At 43.1% G+C, this 18,255-nt stretch overlaps 1 protein-coding gene and 1 long non-coding RNA gene across 3 annotated transcripts in view; one reads left to right on the top strand and one right to left on the bottom strand.

The window, feature by feature from the left end:
* Positions 1–293: 293 nt before the first annotated feature.
* On the bottom strand, positions 294–9,029 carry LOC144324802 (uncharacterized). 2 transcript variants are annotated; one of them, XR_013390227.1, is made up of 4 exons: positions 8,937–9,029; positions 7,476–7,659; positions 2,088–2,253; positions 294–534 (listed from the first exon to the last, which is right to left on the bottom strand). It is a non-coding gene; the product is annotated as an uncharacterized LOC144324802 (long non-coding RNA). The 2 variants fall into 2 exon arrangements; XR_013390226.1 differs by having other exon boundaries at positions 7,534–7,659.
* The window catches only part of LOC144324801 (cornifin-A), a 28,835-nt gene continuing 19,450 nt past the window's right edge, over positions 8,871–18,255 (top strand). Inside the window, exon 1 of the mRNA XM_077916195.1 lies at positions 8,871–9,114. The gene's annotated coding sequence lies outside the window, so the exon portion shown is untranslated. The remainder of the gene's footprint in view (positions 9,115–18,255) is intronic.

The following is an 18,255-nucleotide window of genomic DNA, read 5'->3' as shown; positions in this document are numbered from 1 at the left end:
TAAAAACTACTCCAGGGTAAACAAGGGCTGAGCTGTTCTCATTTGCATTTCACATGGTATGGTATGTTGTGGAAGAGAAGATGGGTGACATCTCATGGGGTGCTAAGCTACTACTTCTGGCCTCTACAGAACTGGCCAGGAGCCCCTTTTCTTGCTTATAATGGCCTGGAGGAAGCAAAAAGTAAATAGCAAGGTAAGTGTGCATGGAGCTAGAGTTCTGTGTTGGGAGCAGGGCAAGAGATGGAGTTGTCATGTTAAAACCAATTAACCACTGACAGCCACAAGTTCAAGCCTTCACTGAATATTTTTATTTTATTCGTTACATGAGATTGGGTCAGGATGGTGGCTTGTGTCTTGGCTCCCTGCAGACAAACTGTGTGTATGTGCACTTGAGCATGTACATGTCTGCACACACACATACACGCACACACACGCTATTCTCTTCATGGACAGACAGGAGAGTGTCATCAGTCACCATCATCTTACAAAAGTTTCCTGCGGGTCTCCCTTCATGTCTTATATTGTGATGGCCCCCTGTGGGAAGTTTTAAAAGTAGAATCTTGATTCTAAAGACAATGATTTTAATACTCCTTAGGACAGACTGGGGATAGTTAACAGAACAGTGATGGCTTTGCTATCCCCAGGGGCTGGTAACCTGTGGTTGTGGGGCAGGTAGCATGAAAAGGGAAAGTAATAGGAGAGAGTCCAACAGCAAGAATGGTAACCTTGTAAGGAGGTGAGCAAGGCCAGGCATGCACTCAGGACACTTGCAAGTGCCAACAAATAAGCATATGCTGTCCAAACTCAGGCTTCTCCTACTTGGAAAATGGGCCGGGGGGGCGGGGGGGGGGCTCTGCCCTAGGTCTAGGGGCCAGAAGAAGTTTTTTGCAGGAAGAAGAGTAGGAGCTGAGTGGTAACAGAGACAGTTCTGTAGGGTCACCAATGGGAATAATGCCTGAGACAGAACATATGGACCTTCAGCCAAATTCTTGCATCTCAAGATTCACCACCAATTTGGAGAACCCTTGCTAATTGTGGCCTCCTCCTTACTAAAATGAAGCCAGAGCAGCCTTTTGGCAGGACTGTGCTAATAGCTTGATTACAACCAAAGGTGAACAGACACCAGGATGGTATGCCACCAGATTATATAGTCAATAAGGTTGGTTCACTCATTCTCAGCTTGTGTTCTCAGCTCCTTGTTCCAGGTACCAGGGTGCCTCCCTGGCTACCTCTGCCCTGTTTCCATGTGGCAGAGGCCCCCACAGCCTCACCAGCCACCAGCATATGAAAGCTTTCCACAAGTGAAGCCTGTGCTTCACAACGTCTTCCCTCCTCATTCAGTTACAGTGATTTGTTAGAGTAGGGAAATGATGGCAGGGGTCTATACTCAGATATCACCTTGCCCAAATGCTTTTGGTGAATCCCCAGGAAAGACTAAAATATCCTATAGCTTCCCTAGTGTGCTGCATTTGGGGGCCTAGGGATTGTCACACTCCATTGTGTCACATCTGGTCAATTGTCTTCTTGCCCCACATTGTTCGTTCACCAAACACAGGGTTTGGCTTTGCTAGGTTGCTAGGTCCCCCACAAACTATGCTGTACTCTTCGAAATATTGTGTCTGTGTCTGCTCAGCAACTCCTCATGCTGCAATCAACTGACTCCTTAGAAGAACTGCAGAGTGTGGCCTGTGTGGTCTGTGCCATGCCTGTTCACGTGGTCTGTCCTAGAGGGTTGAGAAAGCATGGGGGACATATGGTTTGAGAAGAGGCAATGTGATGCCATGTAGAGTTGACTTTTAGAACCAGACTGATGTGTAGGCTTGGATTCTGGTCCAACCATTAATCAGCTACATGACTTGGGACAAATTACTTAACCTCTCTAGGTTTCAGTCTCCTCAATGGCCAAATACCAGTGGTGCTTCTCCTCCTGAAGGGATTGGGGACAACAGTGTAGAGACCCTTGCATTTTATGTAGTTGCTGTTCAGTAAATAGAAGCCTTTGCAAGGAGAGCGTCTATTGCTTTCCATTCAGGTTGGCTTTTCTGAACCCCACTGAATCCTTTCTCATTTCCTATGCATTGACTCACATCGTTTTGTCGTTGTCAAACCACACCACCATCTTGAGCCAGCAAGGGAAACTTGGAAAGGCACTGACTCCAGAAGTAGATGATCCCTTCTTCTGAGGATAACATGATCCAGCTTAGGAGGCTGTTGGGGTGAGAAGAGTCCCTTCTGAGGTCCTTAGATTTTTGCCTGTAAAGTGAGGAGGAGGAATCACTAGGGCCTCTGCATCTGAGGCCTCCCTGCCTCTGGGTCTGTAACCAGTTTGGGAGATAATCCTTTGAAATTGAAAACAATTGCACTGCCTGGGCATGCCCAGCAGGTGGCACTCTGCCCCAACTACTTAGGGGCTGATTTGTGATGTGATTTGGCACAATGTTCTGTGGCTAGAGTGAGAGAAGAGATGGTTTATTTTGTTTCCCAACTGTAGATTGTAAGTCATTTGTGGGAAAATATCAGTTGCCCATAAGCAGACTATTTGACAGAGAAAGCACAAGCAGGGAGGAGGGGCAGAGGGAGAGGGAGAAGGAGACTCGCTGCTGAACAGAGAGCCTGATGTGGGGCTGGATCCCAGGACTCTGGGATCATGACTTAAGCTGAAGGTAGACACTTAACCAAGTGAGCCACCCAGATGCCCCTCTTTCCCTTCTTTTCCATTGTATCTCTGCAGTCACATTTGGACATGCACATGTGGGGACACACACTACACACCACACACACATACACATACACACACATCTGAGTCATGGTGTTAGCTACCAGTTAGTATACACTGAACTTCAGTATTTACTTTCCCTTTGGACAGAGTCAAGCAGAAGAATCTCCTTAAGAGGAAGAAGTCATCTCCTGCACATCCAAGTGTATGGGTCAGGATAGGCTAAGTCATACTTCAATAACCAATGAGCCCTCAATCTCATGGGCTCAAAACAACAAAATTTTACATCTCCCTCACCTTCAGTGTCTACTAAGGGTCAGCCATAGCCCTGCTGCACATTAATTTGACTTTGGGATGCAGCCTTGTTCTGGAACATGGTCAATCCTTATGGCAGAGGGGCAAGGTAGTGTACTGAACTACAGCTCCTAAAATTTACACTGTATGAGAAAAGCAAGTCCCATGGCCACAGCTTCCATCACCAACAGGCAAGGTAGTATTCTCCCTGGGGGAAATGAGCAGAGGCAGCAAAATCTTTATGAACACAGTACAATCTGCTTCACCCACATAAAGTGATTCTTGGATATCTACCCTTTGGAATTACTGATGCCAGTGTTTTCTTCTGATTTGTGAAGATCATCCTAGAAAAGCTAACCAACCTTTATCAAGTTCTCCTATATGCAAAGGATGACTAAGGCCCTGCATCAGAGGAAGAAACCAAGATGGAGAAAAATAGATTCTTGCTCTTCACAGGCTCATGAGCCAGAGAGGAAGAAAGTGTGGCTGTAAACAAAGCACATGGAAGGCATGCTTGACATGCCTCAGCAAAGCTGTGAAAGGCACCAGGGAGGGTCAGCCCTGATGATGTGGAAGGACTGGGCTCTGCCGCATCAGTCTGAGCTTGTTGGTGCCCTTCCCAGGCACACAGTGGAAGAGCCTACATCTCTGTACACCCTGGATTGACCACATACTGTTTGCCTGAACACACAGTCATCAGGTATCCATTATGAATGAGGTACCATACTACTACAAATGGGAGTTGAAGGAAAGTAGGGAATGTTCCTGCCCTCAAAGGGCTCGTAACTAATACAGGACAGACTAAGGGATATTATATCCCCACACTGCAGAGTAGATGTTAGGACAGGACTGACACCAAAGGTGGCCAAGGTGACAGAATAAGGGATACTCAGGGAAGAACAAACTAGTGTCTGAGATTTTAAGATTAGTCAGGCACAAATTAGGGATAGGCATTCCAAGTAGAAGGAGTGGCTTATTGGCAGTAGGAGAATGAGAAAACAGCACATTATTAAGAAAACAACCTGTAAATAGTTCATCAAGTCTTATGGCTGGAACAGTAGAGCACTTGTACAGAGAGAAGGGGAGATGAGGTAATGGGAGAGATGAGACTGGAAGCCTTGCCAGGGGTTCAGAGCATGAAGGCCTTTTGAAATCATATCAACCACTATGGACTTAATCCTGATGCCTGTGAGAAATCACTGAAGAGTGTGGGCATGGAGTGGCTTAGATACTATGAATATCAGGTACTGTCCCATCCCTTCCCCTCCATCCCACTCTAGAGGGATGGCTATGATGGAGTGATATACTTGTATTTCAGTCTACTGAGTGTGTGCAAGGCCAATCATAGCTCAGAGCTCTGTGAGCCCTGGACCTACCTGGGGGTGTCAGTCATTGCCAGGCACTGTCTGAGCTGAGGCTGCTAACCCTTGTTTGCTGCCTTCTGCAACCACTTCCTCAAGGAAGTTCTCTCTGGTCAGAGAGCAGGGTACCAACCAGACAAACTGCCCCAACTTGTGGTAGCTGCTAATTTGTCTGTTTGGTTTGGTTCCCTATCTCAGCCACCATCAGAGAGGCCCCTTTCTCTGGCCAGAGGATGATCTGAGTCCCAACTTCCCAACCCCAGGACCCAAGGCTGAAGGAATAATCAGGTTCCTCAGTGAGCAGTGCCATAAATGGAAATGTCCTTTTGCCCCAACTGCATTCTGCCTGGGAAGAGAGCTACTGTTCCACTTTGATTGCCTCTGTCTGGTCTTCACTTGAGGTGATGTCCAGTAAGTTCAATTGACTAGAGATGGAAATCATAATGAACTCCTAAGTGAAAGAAAGCAAATTAAGAGATACTTGTTCAATTTATAGGATACATTTCTTAGGGACTCCTATCCAGAGCATTTTTTTTTTGTTGTTCTATACCATTAGCCTCATGTCCCCAAGGGGACTTTCTTTGCTATACTGTACCAGGATTTGCCTTTCAAATTAGCCATCATCAGACAGTCAGCCAAATGATCAAGAAATCAACTGGTCAACTACTCAACCATACCCCTAGTCAGTTGTACTACCTAGGCAGTAAGCTAGTTTGTTAGCTTACTTACTCACCCTTCTCTTTCACTCACTTTCTGGCTCACTTACTCAACAGCATCCTTTAGTAATTGGACCACCCACTCACCAACTAGCTAGTGTATCAGATCTTACCAGGGTAGAACTTCTGTCCTCAATATCCTTCCTGCCCCTGGGAAGCTTGCAATTTGGCTGGCTATAAAGAAGTCCTCCATGAACACACACACACACACACACACACACACACACACAGGTATCTGGGCCTCTTGCAGGTGTGGATGATGTCAGCTTAGGTCTTCAAAGATAATGCATGTGGTCAGATAAACAAAAAGAGCGACTTAGACAAGCACCATCCTGAACTTGAAAAGATGTACTAGTTCACAAAGCATCTTGAGACTTCATCAATTCTGACTCTAAAGTCACAATGTCTAACTGTGGGTTTGTCATTCAGTTCAACTCATTCATTGCTAAATCATTCACTCATTCATTTAGGCATTCATTTATCTTTCCATATTCATAGAGTGGATATAATATTTGTTTGGCTAGTATGGGGGGAGTAGATAGTAAAACACATGCATATATGATGAGATTGAAACAGCTCCTTCCATCAGGGAATGTACATGTGATGCTAAGATTAGTATATAATTTATATGTTTTCAAGTCAAAGCATTACATAAAAAGTGTTCATAGTACATACAAATAAAAAGCTGTAGGTGTGAGCAGAAGAGGAAAACACACCTTTTGGGAAAGAATTAGGAAAGAGGTCACAGAGAAAGTAATGCTTCCTAAAGATTACCTTGAATTTCACTGGTGCACCATTGCAGATCGAATGATTTGAGGCAAGAAAGCATGAGGTGAGTTTTGGGAATAGCAATGCTCTTGTCTGGGATTGAGTTAAGAGAAGGTGGGAGCCAAGGTAGGAATCATAGGTGGTGTCAGCTTGTGCAGGATTTTCAAAGAGTTCATACCCTCTCTCCTTCTTCAAGTATGTTAGTCGTTCTCACTCATAGGTGCTAGCATCTCTCTCCCTGCTTCAGGCTAACCAAGGTTAACTGACTATATCCTCATGGCCACTTATCTCTCTCACAGCAGATGCCTCTGACCAACATGGCACTCTTCAGCTAAGCCCATATGCAGCATCCTTGTCCTCTACTCACAATTAATCCTCCAAGGATGAACTCAGCTGCTTCCCAGACCCAAATCATGTATTTACAGAATGAAGGCTCAATGGAATCTTTGAGGAAATTGTAGTCAGTCTCCACATATTGGAAAACAAGAAAACTGAGGCTGAGAAAAGTTAAGGGGCATGTCTAAGGCCTCACAGCTAGTGAGGGGTATTAGTAGAGCAGTGTCTTAACTCCTTAGGCTCCCTCCCTTGCCTCTAACCACACTATGTCATGTCAGAGGAGAGGACGACGAGTGCTTCCACTCCACTTGACTTCCAAGACAACCTTGGCCATCTTTCCAGAGGCAGGCACTTTGCTCACACACCCCTCCCCTTCCACAGCCAGTCTTCAGTTTCCACAGGTGACAGTCTGTGGGTGTCCTGTCAGAACTAGCCTTTCACCATCCAGGACTTCATTTCCCCGTTTATCAAGCTCCTAGGACTTACAGAAATATGTCTTATAGAATTATGTCAGGGGTCTTACAGGAAAGTGTCATGGAGGGGTGGAAGGGGGAGATTTATTGCTCACATATTTCTGGAACCTTATCCTTTCTTTCTCTGCCTTTTGGACTGCTTTCAATACTACTTCACAGAACACTGATCATCAGTAACTGAGCATCTTATTTGCCAGCATAAAAATTAGAGGCTGAAATGATTCATGCATCAAATGAATTTCTCACATTTAAAAAGGTCACAAAGTCTCTTTAAGTAGCATCTTCTAAAGTTTTTGTTGACAGATCGTCAAGTAATTCATGGAGAAATGAACTCGAAACAGAAATATCCTAAACTGTGACTGCTGGTTAAGTATGTACCAGAACTCAAGATGAAGCAAATATGACATGATTATGATTTTTCAAATGAAAGGTGATTTGCTCAGTTTTCAATGTCCATTTTACTAAATAGGCAGCTGAAATACAGGAGTATTGGCAGCCCCAAACTCCACTGTCCTCTCTGTCAAGCACATCCTAAAAGCCTCTCATGGGTAAATCAGAGATCTCCTTTTTTTTCCTTTCCTTGTTTCATCCTTAGAGATAGCATAATAAATGCGTTCCATTTGTGTCCAGATGGAGCCATCAACAACCCTTCTTTTCCCCAAAAGTGCCCTGGAGGAGATGTGTCTAGATTGATAGCTAAGTGATTAGCATCGTCTCTGCCAGAGTCCCCTCCCAGGGTCAGATCTCTGTTATCTGTCACCCCACTATTTGTCTGAAGGGTGGGGTTGGGGTTTCTCAAGCTTTGACTCACCTTCAGAAATGAGTCTGCCTGTGCCCTCCCCTCCCTGATGTATATTCACGGCATGTACCTGCTCTCAGGTGTCTGTTCCCTAGGGAGGCAAGATGCAGAGCCTGGTTTCCTGGTTGGCCCTTTGAGGATGAAAGATAGGATGCAGGACTCAGAACTTGCCAGGCAACAGTGCCAGGACCTAAGGCTGAATGGTGGGGAGAAGTCAGTGGTCTGCTTAGTTTCTCAGCGCCCACCTTCCCTTAGATGGTTGTTTTTATAGACTGGTTTGAGGGGTGCCAACAAGCCTCCCCTCTTCCTTTGAAAGAATGATCCACTCCCCAGCCAGCTGAGGTGTCTAGAAATCAGCCATTACAGATGTAAGAGATTTGGGTCAGCCCCATTTTCTGGATTCCAGATTCATCCACCATTACAACTAACTTTGTCATTTATAAAATTTATCATACAATTAGTTTTCTTCAAAGAGTATTGTGAAAACTTGTATTCAGAGGTTTTTATAAGTTGAGTGACTAATACAACTGCACCCATGCCTAGCAGCGTGGTGGCAAGGGACTGGTTAGGTTTCCTTAGAGGAAGGAGGGAGACAGGCTCCGTGGGAAGGATGACACTGAGTGCCAAGGAGGAAAGAGAATAGGTAGGTAGGACAGGAGGAGGCAGACTGCCAGCTTCCTACTTCTGTCATTAACAGAGCCTCTGCTGGAAGAAGCCTAGTTGCTCAGGCACTTCAGTTGGCTGAAAAAAGCTGTGAAGTCAGGGGCCCTGATTTTTTTATCTAGCCCTGCATTTGACATTAGCCCCTGTATGACCTTGGGCTGAGTCCGTTTCCCCCTCTATAAAACGGAGATAATGTGGCTAAAGAGAATGTTGAGTGCCAGGATTTTGGAAAGTTTGTGTTGGATGCATATGAGCTGGATTCATGACTTAGAGGTCACCACCTCTTCAAGGCTAGCTGTGTTTGGCTATCTATCCCAGCTACCCCTAGAGCATCCTCTAAGAGTTGTATCACTAGAGAGAGTTCCCAAAACTAAGCAGGAGTTGTTTATTGACCAAGCAGGAGGCCAATGAGCAGACTGGGAAAATGAGGAGTAAAGTTCATTCTAGAAAAGTCATGTGGGTGCCTGAGGTATGAAGGAAGAGTGTTATCACTCCATTCGTAGGGAGCACACATATACTGATGTCTTCTAAATGCCAGGGATATGAGAATGCCTTCCTTGTGTCCATGCCAAATCTGTCTTTGCTGCTTCTTTCCCCTCTGGAGAGCTTGCGTCTAGGTGAGCATAGTGGTAGTGGGAGCCCAGAAGTGAGGCAAAGGTGGAATGCAGAACATGGAATCTAGAGCCCAGATTGTTACTTTTTTTTAAAGAATGTTATATTTTTTAAGTTGATAGGCTTATAGGGAGAGGGGGCTGAGGCCCGGCCAGGACAGGAAATTAAGGGACGGGCTAACCTTTAAGTGAGGCTTACCCTAAAAACTGAGCCACATATGACAGAAAGTTCAGGAAAGATCTTGAATCATGGTCCCACTTAGCAACAGTTGCTTGTCTGCCACAGAGAATCTGGCCACTGTGATGCAGTGGAGAGGACCCCTGGACCAGGGCCCCTGCCCCAGCTCCACCCCTGCTTGCTGCATGTTGTTGAACAAGTCAGTTAACTTCTTTGGAGCTACTTTTTCAAACTGTAAAATCTTATTTATACTACCTGACAGGATTGCCATGATAATTAAATAAGGCAAGGGGTTTGAAAATGTTTTGGAAAGTACTTCTAGATGTTTCTATTGTTTCTGAGGCAGCCTTACACTCTTGCTGTGGTAATGACAAAAATGAGTACATCAATGCCTTTAGTGGGACTATACCCTGAGGTTTGAGACATTGGTACAAAGGTAGACCAGCTTCCCAGAGCAGTCCTGCCTTCTCCATGGTAGGAATTATGAGGCCAAGTGGAGGATCAGGGCTCCTTCCTGCCATCTAAATGGCTCCATGAGTAAATTGCTAGCTTTAGCAAATAAAAATACAGCCTGCTCAGTTTAATTCAAATAGGATATTAGCAAGTAATTCAGTACTATAGACAAGTCTTGTGCAACACTTGAGATGTACTCTTACTAAAAAACTTCTGATTAAGGGGATCACGTGATGTGATGAGCACTGGATGTTACACGCAACTGATGAATCACTAAACTCTACCTCTGGCACTAATAATACACTGCTAATTGATTTTAAATAGAATTCTAGAAAATTATGTTTACCTGAAATTCAAATTGAACTGGGTGTCCTGTATTTTACCTGGCAACTGTACCCCAGAAGCTAATGCTACCCCATCCTCTCTTGCCCACCACTAATACTCACCAGCAGCCGATTCCTGGGAGGGGGGGCAGTTCAGGGGCAGTGAGTCTGTGGGTGACCATTTGCATTCTTGTCCTTCGTGCTCAAGGGAAAGCCTCACAATACATTGCAAACAGTCCCAGCTGGGTTGGGAAAATCACAGGCATTACCTAGTGGGGCATGGGGTTGGGGACTTCTGTGCGGAGACTTTTGACTTCTCTCTCAGATGTTTGGGTTCTCTGAACCATCCAGAACTGAGTTCCAGTCCCGTCTCTGCTGTCTACTAGCTACATGATCTTTCCCAGCCTCACTTTTTTATCCACAAAACAGTAATAATGACATTTGCCTTCTGGGGGCTATAAATTTACAATGAGGGACAGCCTGGGTGGCTCAGCGGTTTAGCACCTGCCTTTGGCCCAGGAGACCCGGGATCAAGTCCCATGTCGGGCTCCTTGCATGGAGCCTGCTTCTCCCTCTGCCTGCGTCTCTGCCTCTCTCTCTCTCTCTATGTCTCTCATAAATAAATAAATAAATAAATAAATAAATAAATAAATAAATAAATTTACAATGAAATAGGGGGCATAAAGAGTGACCTCAGCACTAGGGAGTGCCCATAGCAGTGTCAGATCTTAGTGCTCAACCAGTAACAGTAAAGCAGCAAAGGTGATGCTCATATTTTTCCAGGCATGGCCCAAACTCATATTTCCTCTCCTCCTCCTCTTTCCTCAATGTTTCTTACAACTCTCAGTCAGCAAAAAGCACCTCAGATTTATTCTATTTTTTAGAGATTTTGAGTCCTTGAGTTTGAGCCAACACCTTAAATAGATGGAGTCCACTTAGTGAGACAGGGACCCAGAATGCTGTATTATCTGGTGGTATTTTCCATCAAAACAGATCAGTAAGGCAAATCCCTGGAGGAAGTGCAGGTGGGAGAAGTGGGTAAGGAATTCCCTGGGAGGAGGTAATCAGGGCCAGACCAAGTGTCTATGGCAGGCTGGGGGCCTTAGAAGGTTTCTAGGAGAGGCTGTCCTTGCACCTGTGCTCAGCCTCCTCTCCTGAGGTCCTGCTTGCACTTCTGGTAAGTGGGATTGGATTCTTCCTACTCGGACCTGCTGGGCACTTCCTCCTTCTCAAACTGTCTCCAGCCACTAGGCAAGCTCCTGTCCTATTCTTGGGTAATCAGAGAAGTGACTTAAGCCTTGTGACATTAAAGAAATGTCATGCTGTTACTCAGGAAATTCAATCTCCATCCGTCACCCTAACTGAGTATGACTAATTATCTGATTCTAGGCCTCACTCCCTGGCAAAAGGATTTTTCTCATAGAGGGGAGATATTTAGAGTTGTAGCATTTTGTAGGAATTTCGAGCTTCCTCCAAACATTGTCATTCTTGCAAAGCTGCCTTTTCGGCCCTATGACCAAGCCTTTTCAAATGTTGCTTTTAGGTTTACAGAAACAGGTATGTTATATATTGCATTTTACACTGTGAAGCTCCCATGCCTTATTATCATGATTGCCACCCAGAACCTATGCTTCCCTTTATAATCACAAAATAAGAAGAAAGGAAGGATGTCTACAAACAAAACCAGGGACACATGCTGGAGCTGGGAAGGCATTTCCAGATCAGCATCTTTCAAATAAGGGTTTGGAGATCCAGGGAAGGCAAATTGCCCACAGGTGTGCCTGGCCAGGGGGTGGCAGATTTGGATCTAGAGCCCATGGTCTGCACTTTCTTGGCCAATGCTCCTGCTCTGAACCAGGTCGCCTCTTGGTGAAACAACCTTCTCTTGTCCTTGACCTCCAGTGATCTACATGACCTTCAGCTCCCCAGTTCTTCTCACTTCACAGTGAGTTCTGGCAAGGATAGAAGGGCCAGAACCTCTATCGTGTGGCTATACTAAATGACTAGCCTAATAACCCAAGGTGAGTCCGGTGTGGAGCCAAGTCTACAACTTTGGCCTGTGAGTACCTGGAACAGGCTTTTCCCCATCACTTACACACCACAACACTTCCCTCTAAAACAAGGACTGCTTCTGCCCCCTGCCCCATGCCCTTCTATCCTTGCCAGCACTCACTGCACTACTCAAGGCAGCCAGTTGACATTGCACACCCATCAACCAAGACTTCATGCCTCAATCTTATAAAATGTTTGTGCTATCTTTTTATCCTCAACTCAGCATTTCATCTTGTTTCCTGGGCAGACTGAGAAATCAATTATATATTCAGTTAAATCAGGAGTCTATGGGAGGATGAAGGAAGATAGGAAATGAAATCAGAATAGCATAGAAGAATGAAAGGGAGAGGATCACAATGGGTGCATGTGAGTCAATTCACTGACCAATTTGAGGCAATTAATCACTTATCATGTCCTTGGCCATTGTAAGGAAACATTGCTTTAGGAGTCAGAAGGGAGGGATGGTGGAGGGAACACTTCTCATGGTGTCCACTGCCTAGGTTTCTTTTAGGCTCCCCTGTTCCTGCAGCAGCAGTGGAGAGAGCACCTGCCCCAGAAAGCCCAGCAGCCTCAAGTGAAGCAAACCTGTCAGCAACCCCCTGTCATTTATACCCCAAACTAAGGATCCATGTGCTCCATAGTCCAAGAAACAATGCTCCCCACAAGTTCACAGCGATCCCCACCCAGCACAAGTGCCCATTGGCCCAGCAAACCCCCAAGAGTAAACAGAAGCAAGGCTAGACTGGGGTGCTGCCGGGGTACATCCAGGCTAACAGAGCCTTCTCTTTCTCATGCTCCTCTTCCCTTTAGCCCCAAGAGCTGCCCTTCTCTCTCACTCTCTCCTGCCCAGCGTCCAGTGAAACATTGTCAGGATTTCTTCCCATTGAGCTTTGTTCAAGTCTTCATCCCACCCTGATGCTTTTCTAGGTAGATACAAGAAAGCCTCATTTCTTCCAGCTTCTAGCTTGGCTACGACTAGGGCCTCATCCGTGCCCCAAAGCAAGAGATGCATCTGGGCTTCTTCTAAGGTTCCACCATGACTGGTGGGGACACCGGAGGCTGAGGTAACAGCTTCTGCCTTATCCCTTCCTCTAACTCCCCCTCCATGAGCTTCTCACCTTTTTTCCTCCCCTAATAAATCTGCGCTTTGTGTCATTGTGTCCTACCCTAGTCCACGACCCACTCATTGGTTCCGAGGGGGCATTTTGGGGAAGTGAGTGTGCAAACACTTGTGCCAGGAATGCACCCTCATGGGCATTGTGGATCTGGTAACTAATGATAGGGAAGGTCAGATCCTGATGCATCTCACTTAAAGGAGGGGAGAGAAAGCCCCGGGGCTATTTGACAAGAGTCTGGGAGACCCTTGCTAAGAAATCTTATCTACAGAAGGACAAAGGGAGGAACAATTTAGCCCCTACCATTAGAGGCTCCTAGCCTACCTGACAAATGTGGTTTTGGTCTCTTGGAAGTTGTGATTCTGAAAAAGCAGGAAAAACATGTATGATGTAAGAGCACCTTAAAGCACATCTACGAACAAGTGCAAATGAACTTTTCATGTTTTTGTTTATGTGTTTTCCATTCATTTATTCATTAATTCACACTCAATCACCCAGCCATCTAATATTTAGCAAGTTCTACTATGAGTTTGGTTTTCCACTATGCCATCCTGGTTTTCCAGAACTTTACCAAGACAGTCGACCCTGAGTCTCAATCTACTCTGGATGTCATGGTCATTTTCTTACACAGGGAAAGGTATGTTCCAGGGATGTGTTTTACTATGGGAAAGTTGTTCCAAGGATAGTCAAGTACAGAGTATGTACAATTTTACAATTGGCCTTATCAGTCTAACTTTATGTGGCTTATAAAAGAAATCCTATTTTTACAGATGGCTTCTTCACTCTGTTGCAAGACGGCTTTTTGTATTAGAAAGAAGCAGTTTTCTCCATATATAAAGAGATGAGTGGTTATGGCAAGGCCCTGGATAGGCAGGAGCAGCCACACACACAGCCAGAATTTCTCACTTGGGCTTTATTCTTCCCTTGGGATTTGCTCACTGAATTCTAGGTGCCATCATAGGCAACAGCAATAATAAATTGTTTTTCCATTTAACATACTGCACTAAAAAGGAATTAATAACCACCTTCAAGACAGCCCGGGTGGCTCAGCAGTTTAGTGCCACCTTCAGCCCAGGGCCTGATTCTGGAGACCCGGAGTCGAGTCCCACGTTGGGCTTCCTGCATGGAGCCTCCTTCTCCCTCTGCCTGTGTCTCTGCCTCTCTCTCTTTCTCTCTCTTTCTCTCTGTCTCAAATAAATAAATAAATAAATAAATAAATAAATAAATAAATAAATAAAAATAACCACCTTCTCCAATTCCTGTTAAAGTTGCCATCCATGGCTGATATTTCCAAGTAGTAATTACTTAACACTTAGTGGGTGAAGGCATTAACCAGGAAAGTCAAAACATAGTAAAAAGAGTTAAAATTCAGAAGTGAATATTTCTAACCCAAAAGAATTTTCTGACAGCCCTCTGGCCCCAGTCTTTAAATCCTGAATGAACTCCTCTGTCAGGTAAGAAGGCTGGTGCATCTTAGCAGACCCCTTGCCTGGCTCCTCCCTTCTAAGCTCCAGCTAGATTCTTGGTCATGTGGGTTTTGAATGTCAGGAAGACATGGGAACAGCTCTGGTGAGTCCTCCCACAGACACTTAGGGTCCAGGGCTATCAGATGTGCATAAAGCAGCTAATTGGCAAGACAGAAACAACTGAAACAAGGAGTTCCTCTGCTGCAGTCTGAGTCTCAGGTTATCAGTTCAATGGGGAAGGAAACATGCCTTCCACACCAATGACCAAGGACAAGGTCCTATTTCTCTGTGAATATGTGAGAACCCATTTCCTTCATAAGGAAATTTCCCTCTCTTCCTTTTACCTTCACTCACTCGCTTCTTTACTCCCTTCACTCATCTCCCCCCACTCCACCTTTCTCCCATCTCTAGCAACCACCAATCTTTACTCTGTGTCTATGAGTTTGGTTAGTCTTTGTTTATTTAGATTATACATCTTAAAGAGACAATAATATATATACACATATATATTTATCATTCATAGATAAAAGATCATATGATTGTTTTCCTCTCTCTGACTTAATTCACTTAGCATAACACCCTTAAGATCCATCCGTGTTGTTGTAAACAGCAGAATTTCATTCTTTTTCATGGCAGAATAATATTTTATTGTGTGTGTGTATATACACCATAATTTTTTCATCCATTCATCTATTAATGGACACTTAGGTCATTTCCATACTTTATAAATTATAAATAATGTAAATTAATTGTAAATAATACTGCAAGGAATATGGAGGTACATATATCTTTCCAAGTTAGTGTTTTCATTTTCTTTTAATAAATACCTAGAAGTGGAATTTCTGGATAATATGGTAGTTCTATTTTTAACTTTTTGAGGAAACCCCATACTATTTTCCATACTAGCTGCAACAATTTACATTCCCATCAACAGGGCACAAATGTTCCCTTTTCTCAACACTATTTCATGTCTTTTCGATAATAGCTCTTCTAACAGGTGTGAGGTGACATCTCATTGTCATTTGACTTGTATCTCCTGGTGATTTATAATGTTGAGTAACTTTTCATGTGCCTGTTGGCTATCTGGACATCTTCTTTGGAAAAATGTCTATTCTGATCTTCCCATTTTATAATCAAATTGTTTTTGCTATTGATTTGTATGACTTCTTTATATATTTTGGATATTACCCCCGATCAGATATATGATTAATAATATTCTCTCCCATTCAGTAGTTTGCCTTTTTATTTTGTTGATGGCTTCCATTGTTGTGCAGATGCTTTTTATTAGTTTGATCTAGCCTCACTCATTTATTTTTGCCTCTGTTGCCTTTGTTTTTGGTGTCAGATTTAAAAAGTCATTGTCAACAATGATGTCAAGGAAATTACTGCCTATGTTTTGTTCTGGAAGTTTTATGGTTTCAGGTCTTACATTCAAGTCTTTAATTCATTTTGAGTTAATTTTGTATATGGTGTAAGACAGTTGGTCAAGTTTTATTCTTTTTGCATATGGCTATCCAGTTTTTCCAGCACTATCTATTGAAGAGATTGTCCTTTCTCCATTATATATTCTTGCCTTCTTGTTGTAAAGTAATTGACCTTAGATGCATGGATTTGTTTCTGTGCTCCCTATTCTTTTCCACTGATTTATGTGTTTTGTTTTGTGGGGAGGTTTTTTGTTTTGTTTTGTCTTATTTATTTGGCCAGCAATACTGTTTGATTATTATATAACTTCCAATCAGAAAGTATGATGCTTCTAGCTTGGTTTTTCAAGATTGTTTTGGCTACCAGGGATCTTTGTGATTTCATAAATTTTAAGATTTTTTGATGTAATTCCATCCATCAGAGGCTCACAAAGTAACAATGTCTTATATCAAAATCTCATTAATATATGTGATGAATGTGATTTAACTTATATGTGGAATTTAAGAAACAAACCAAATGGGCAAAGGACAAAAACAGAGAGAGACAGAGAGAGAGGCAAACCAAGAAACAGACTCTTAACTATAAAGAATAAACTGATGGTTACCAGAGGGAGGTGAGTAGGAGAATGGGTGAAATAGATGATAGGGATTAAGGAGAGGTCTTGCTATGAGCACTAGGTGTTCTATGGAAGTGTTGAATCACTGTATTGTACACCTAAAGATAATATAACACTACATGTTATCTAACTGGAATTAAAATGAAAACTTTTTAAGAAAGAAAAAAATACATGTAGTGAAAGAAGGTTGATTTGTTTATTTCTGACTCCTCTTCATTTAAGGTAATATAATGTCAGAACAAAAGGGGACATTAGGCATTACTGGGTTTAACTTATTCATTGACCAGAAGGAAAATTTAAGAGTGCTCCATAATTCCTATATAAAGTATAAAAACTACTAGATTACTCCAAAATTCCCCTACAAGACCCAAAACATAACACAATTCTGCAGCACCAAAGAATTCACTCTCCCCAAAAGTAACATTTAATTTTAACATCTATGTTTTCTGGTTCATGCTATTCCTTCTGCCTAGGAGGAATTTTTCCATTCTCCACTCTGCTATCTAGGAGACCCTCTTTGTTTTAAAAGTCTAGTCCAAACATCTCTATGGAACCTCACTTAACATTTTAGAAAGAATGGATACATTCTATAAACTCTCATGATAACTTTGTACATAGAAAATAATTTCTATTAGTAATATAATTATTTTATGAATTATGCATATAATTATTTCTGCATTATAATTCACTTTTATGTGCTTATTTCCCCATTAAATTAAGAGCCTTTGAAGCCTATGGGTATTACTGATATCACTTCCCCAAATACATAATGAACTTCTGCTTTAGAACGGAATGGTATGCCTTGTAGCAAACCGGTAATCTAGTGCAAATCTAGAATAAATTCATAAATTATCTGAACTCAGATGAAGATCTTAAGACTTCAGAGGAAGGAGAACCTCAGAAGTGAGCTGAAAAAAGTTTACCTGGCATCACTTGTGGATTCTGGGCATGAGGAAAATAATGAAAACTTGGGTTTTCCACTGTGGCAGATTCTTGTTGGGGGACAGAGAAACCCGAGTCGGTGGATGCTTTCTGGGACTTCAAGCAAATGACTGATTTTTCCATTCTTAAAATTTAGTGAATTCTTGGAATGTTCAGGTCAGGACATTAAAATCCTAAGTAGGAAGTCTGTGAAAAGCACAGTGGGATTTTTAGTATGTTTATCAGACAACGATTGGCCTTTGTGAGAGAGGGGGGAAGCCTTAGGGAAGAATGTGCCAGATTGACAGAACTATTAAGAACTCTAATCTGTTATGATAGAAGTTAGAAGAGTGGTTATCCCTGGTGAGAGCTCTGACAGAGGTGGGAATGATGGAGTTCTCTGGGTTTCTGGAAATGTTCTCTCATGGGTAGTGATGACAAGGGTGTATAGCTATATAAAAAATTCACTGAGCTGTACTTATGATTTTTGCTTTTCCTTATCCTCAATAAAAATAGAGACAAACATGTTACAGTATAGGTATCTACTAAAACACCACATTGTGCATCTTAAATTTACACAATATTATATGACAATTGTATCTCAATAAAGCTAGGTGGAGCAAAGAAACCAAAACAAGGGCATTCAATTACCTTACCTAAATTTCCTAAATGATATATGAGACTTTTATACTGAAAGTATAAAACATTATCAAGAGAAACTAGGGATCCCTGGGTGGCACAGCGGTTTGGCGCCTGCCTTTGGCCTGGGGCGCGATCCTGGAGACCCGGGATCGAATCCCACGTCGGGCTCCCTGCATGGAGCCTGCTTCTCCCTCTGCCTGTGTCTCTGCCTCTCTGTCTCTCTCTGTGTAACTATCATGAATAAATAAATAAAATCTTTAAAAAAAAAGAGAGAGAAACTAAAGAACTAACAAATGCAGACATGTGTCACATTCATGCACTGAAAGACTC

The sequence above is a fragment of the Canis aureus genome, chromosome 12, assembly GCF_053574225.1.
Source record: "Canis aureus isolate CA01 chromosome 12, VMU_Caureus_v.1.0, whole genome shotgun sequence".
Lineage (NCBI taxonomy): Eukaryota > Metazoa > Chordata > Mammalia > Carnivora > Canidae > Canis > Canis aureus.
This window is presented reverse-complemented; position numbering and strand designations above follow the sequence as displayed.